Source organism: Cavia porcellus, unplaced genomic scaffold (genome assembly GCF_034190915.1).
Source record: "Cavia porcellus strain 051 isolate PalLab524CR breed Dunkin Hartley unplaced genomic scaffold, mCavPor4.1 scaffold_6, whole genome shotgun sequence".
NCBI lineage: Eukaryota > Metazoa > Chordata > Mammalia > Rodentia > Caviidae > Cavia > Cavia porcellus.
Window position 1 is genome coordinate 89,725 of NW_026947489.1, and position 5,411 is coordinate 95,135.

Sequence of the window (5,411 nt, forward strand, 5' to 3'; positions counted from 1 at the left end):
AGATTTGCCTATTACAAATTGCACTACTATAAACATGGGTTCACATATATCACTATGGTTGCACCAGTCTACCCTTGCACAAACAATGGAGCAGAGTTTTTTTTTCCCCATAGTCCCTCCAGTATTTGTTATTGGTTGATTTCTTGATTTTAGCCATTCTTTCAGGAGTGATATATAATCTCAGTGTTGCTTTAATTTGCATTGTTTCAAATGAACAATGATGCAGAACATTTTTTCATATATTTATTTGTCATTTGTGTTTCTTCATCTGAGAAGTGTGCCTGTTTTTGGACTTTGAATTTTGGGTACCTGATTTTTTAAAATCCCCTATGTGTTCTAGATAGAAGTCCTTTGTTTGAGAACATTTGGCTAAGATATTTTCCCAATTCATTCATTTTTTTATGCTATTGGTGAGTTCTTTTGATGTGCAAAAACCTTTTAATAAGATGATGTCCCAGTTATTGATTCTGCGAAGTATTTGCTGTGTAGTTTGATTTTTGTTCATGAACTCTCTTCTTACCCCATGTCTTCAAGATTTCTACTCACTTTGTCTTCCAGCAGACATTTTTTAGAGTAAAAAAGCAAAAACGGAGTAGAAATAATACAGAATTTGAAAAAAAGTAAACACTAGTTGATAAATTACATATTGTTATCTTAGAAGTAGTTGTTCAAGTCACAAAATCAAAGCATAATCACCAATCCCCAAACAAACTAAAACCACACCCGAGCAAAACAGAATAATGTTGAACAGAGAGGCCAACAATATTTTTTTAAAGAGTAACAAAACTGGTAACGTTATTTTCACTTTAATCACTTAACTCATCAAAATGATGTCTTTGTTCACCAATGCTAAATGCTCCTGGTGGCTTGGGAAGGAGTCCAGTGCAAAGAAGTTAAAGGGAACGGGTTGGCCATTTCGTGGCAGTGGGAATGCTTGTCACAGGCAGGGTCCTCTTAGCTGGAAGACAGCTACACGTCACTGGGCGACCGCGCTCTCTGGGACAGACTGGGTGGGACACACCCACAGCAGATGAGGCAGAGGGCCTTCTGGATCTCCTGGTTTCTGAAAGCATATATGACAGGGTTGATGATGGAGATGTAGGTGGCGGGGAGGAGGGTGGCGTAGGTGTAGATGGAAGGGTGCGTGTAATCTGCTATCAAGGCATAGAGCGTAAAAGGCATCTAGCAAGCTGCAAAGGTCCCCATGATGAGAGCCAGCGTTGAGACCCCTTTCCGGATGGTCACATAGTGCGATATGGCCAGGAAGTGGTGCTGCTGGGCATGCCTCACCACGATCTTACAGATCTGGATGTAGAGCTGAAGCATGAATGCAAACATGAAGAGGAAAGAGACAGAAAGGATGGCGGTGTTGTTCATGGTCAGGGGCCTGACCACACTGCACGTGGACTCGTCCTGGAGGCAGTTCCAGCCCAGCACTGGCAGCAGCCCCAGGCAGATGGAGGTCCCCCAGAGCACGACCCCCACGACATAAGTGAAGGTGACCATCCGCTCCGAGTGGAAGGTCAGAGCGTAATAGAGCGAGAGGTAGCGGTCCACAGTGATGGCCAGCAAGCTGCAGACAGAGGCGGAGGAGGCCACAATCAGCTGGATGGTGACCAGCTTGGTGGCTTCCGACTGAAGCAGGTAGACAAACACAAAATTGATGATGATGAGTCCGATGCCGGCCAGCAGGTCTGCCAGCGCCAGGCTGCCTATCAGCAGGAACATGGGTGCTCGCAGGCTGGGGTTGTGGAAGATGATAAGGACCACCAAGGCATTTTCACAGGAGATGAGGGTTCCCGAGGTGCACAGGACAATGTCCCAGGGGTTGACTACCAGCTCAGGCTCAGCTCGGTGACAGGAGCCTGGGCTGAGGCAACGGCTGAGATGTTCTTCGCAGCAGCGGCATCTAAAATGCTCCAGAGGCAGCCCGCTTACATTGACCTGCAGGTCTTCATTCATTTTAACCCGTCCTCTTCAACGAAAAAACAGGCTTCTTAATGTTTAGGCACAGCAGAATGACAATCCAACCTCATGCAGAAATACACAAGTACACAACAGGCACGCACGCAGAAAGCCAGCCCCAAGTCTCAGACGCCACATGCCTCGGGAATGATACACCGAGAAGAAATAAAACAAAAGCCAAAGTCTCTGTGGATGAAACTCCACCATAAAAATGCCTGTTTGGTCTTGGGAAGGGGCCTGGCAGGACTCCAAACACGAGGGTGGCCGCAGCAGGCACGCGCGGACTCGCGCCTTGGGATGCGCGTCTGAGAGTCACCTCTAGAACGCTGCAGACCAGCGACCCTTTCACATCTGGGCAGCTGCGGACCTTGAGCCCGGCGCCGTCCTCGGTGGAATATTTAAACAGTCTCCAGCTCTCCGCTCCAAAACCCAGCCCGGTGCGTGCACACCCTGCAGCAGCGACTAGAACAAAGAGGGGATCCCCGACGCCCCCCGCGCTAACAGAGCAGCCAGGGAGGCCACAAAAGGCAGGTGTGCGGGGTGCAGGTGCGGCGACAGACAGACACACAGACGGATGCCACATGCGGCCGCCGCTCCCTTCACACCGGGGACGCGCGGCGGACGCGGGGGTGGGGGAACACGAGGGGAGCCGGGGAGAAATCGGGGGGGGGGGGGTGGAGTTAGTTTGGCGTGACTCGGCCCAGGGGGCTCCTTCAAGGCTTCCCAAGAGCGAGGGCTACTCTTGTCGCATACTGGCGCCCATGCCCGGGGCGGCGAGGGCGGCGGCCCCGCTGCGGAGCGGGCGGGGAGGGCGCAGGGCGCGATCCACCGCAGGTCAGCCGCGCGGCTGGAGGTGAGCACCGGCTCTGCTCCGCCGCTTCCCCCGCGCCGCCCGCCCCGCACGCTCCCTGCGCGCGCCGCCGCCCCGCGAGCGCCCAACCGCCCGCGGCAGCCCCGGGAGACCGCGCGCGCTCCCCAGGTCAGGGCTGCGCCGGGGCACGGCGCCGGGCGGAGGGCAGGAGAGGCTGCGGGCGCGGGGCTGGCCTGTGGGCCGTCCAGGCTGCAGCGCCCCGTGACCACCCTACCCCCTGGCAGCGCGCGCCTCACGCACCCTGACGAGCCACGGATGCTTCTTGAGAGCCCCGCGTTGACCTATTTCGATCCCGTGGTTCTCTCACGGAGTCCTAGTTTCCAGGGCCCTGGCCTCCAAGCCTGATCCCAAACCCCTGTAAACCGTGTTCAGGATCGGGCGCAGGTGATCCAGATCCTGAAAAGAGTAGAAACGCTCACCCAGCAATTTCAGGACTGCAGTCGGCTACACTGCAGCGGAGTTCTCTGGGATAGGTGTGTGTGCTGTCCTGGATCTGTTACCGCTCCTTGGGAACCTTTGCTTCGCTGGGCAGATGACGCTGGGCAGATGACGCTGCGACGTGTGGACCATCATTATCCTGGCCAGAGTGCACTTACTAAGTGCTCTTGGCGCTGTGTTTTCAAATGGAAGTCATTACTGAGTTCTTAGCGAAGTTTCCTGCAGACGCTGGCTAAAGCCCAATTCATTTAGGTTCTGAAGTGGCCGTGTTAATTTTTCCACTATACTGAAGCAATTGATTCTAACATTAGGAAGCTGATAGCTGTCTGCTGTTACAGTCCACATCTTTTCTGGGTACGGAATCGCAGCACCTCATAGCTCTGAAATGCGTTAACCCCCATAATTCTCTTCCTTCTCCCACCCATCAGCTCCTGTCTAAGAAAGGTTGTCCAGGTCCCCTTGCCCATCAGCATGTCAGCCCATCTCTCTGGCTGCAGCCCTCCTTGCCTCTCACCTGCCTCTCTGGTACCCACTGGCCTCTTCCATGCAGTGCACTGCTGCTGGTATGTGGTTGCTGCTTGACTCTGAACATCTCTTCCAGCACTATGGGACCTCCCTCTGTCTCCAGAATAGCTGCGCTTTCCACCTGAACAGATTCTGCTGTAAATTACAGACTTTTGTGGTGTGTTATGTCCTCTGGGAGGCCTGAATACTCTTTCTGGGACTTCTGTTGTTCAAGACAACATTGCTCAAACTTGCTTGCGCATACAGCCTACCAGACTGTCGAATGGATCGTTTGGAGAGGTGAGATCCTGATTCTGCACTTGCAGTGGTCTGCCTCAGGGATGCTGATGCTGCTTACCTGGAGCTCACACTTGGAGAAGCCGAGGTCTGTGGAATGCTAAGAGCTGCTCCTGTGTGGAAGAGAAACACAGACACCTGTACATCTGAAGAGTCGGCGGGGGACAGAGATTCAGCGAGACCTGGTTTTTGTGCTCACAGACTTGTATGGTTTGGTGGACACAAAAACATACATGTGCACACAGGCACACATGCATACACGTGCACACAGATCAGCAATAAATGCAACAAATGGATTGCATGAGTACAGCCCTCTCTCAATTTCTACTTTACAAACCAAAGCAACTTTAGAATAAAGCACAGTTGGTAAACACATAGTAATTTCAGCAGAACACAGCTGAAGCTGCCTTCCGAATGTTTAGAAGCCTCACAGAAGCAAATCTGTGTGGCTACATGGACTCTCTTCTAGCCAGTGACATTAGCATGGACCCTGGCCTCTCAGAACTTTTAGGAGCAGAATTTACTCATTTTTTTCATGTGTCTGTGAAATATTTATGTTTGGGAAATTTCACATATTTGGGGAAAATTTCATGTGTTTGGAAGGTAAGGAAGAACTGAGGATTGGGAAAGAGAAAAATTATTGAGGTGGAGAGGTGGATGGTGGATGTGGTTGTTTTTTTTGTTTTGTTTTGTTTTGTTTTTCAGTGAAACCTGAGCAGAGTCAAAGAAGGAACCGAGAACATACACCTGAGGCTTGGATACCATTACAGGGCAGAGCCAAGGCCAGCTGAGAGCAGTGTGGATACTCAGCAACTTTAGGTGGCCAGCTCCAGCCGCATTCCTTGTTCACCTACTCTGTCTCATCTTTCCACTGCGTCTTTACTGATTCTGTCCTTACTTGTGTGTTTGTTAAGCTTTTGGCACCCAGGACCTGCAATCCCATTCAAAGTAGCTGAAGACAACATGCCCTTTGGTGTCCAGCATGCAGATAGGAAGGACAGACAGGAAGCAGACCCCTAGCCCTGTGTCAGACCATTGGCTCCTTCCTGAATTACTTCTGCTTGGCTTTGTTTCTGTCTTTGCCTGTCTCACACTTTCCTACCTCAAAGGGGACTCTTCTGTGCATCACTGGAAAGTGGTCTAGGTATCTGGGGCTGTGTTCTAGACCCTCCTCCTAGTTGGTGGTGGGAAATTTCATGGAGAACCTTGACCTGGCCTGGAGCACATGCCCAGCCAGCAGCTACTCACTGTGGCTGTAGGGCTGAAATGGTCAGTTGGCAGTGCTGGGTGCCAGTGGGGTGCACATAGAGGCCTTCAGTGGATTCTGCTGTAGGCC

The 5,411-nt window shown here is 51.6% G+C and overlaps 1 pseudogene; it reads right to left on the reverse strand.

Moving 5' to 3' along the window:
- Positions 1–840: 840 nt before the first annotated feature.
- On the reverse strand, positions 841–2,556 carry LOC134476227 (G-protein coupled receptor 12-like; annotated as a pseudogene).
- Between the last annotated feature and the right edge of the window lie 2,855 nt (positions 2,557–5,411).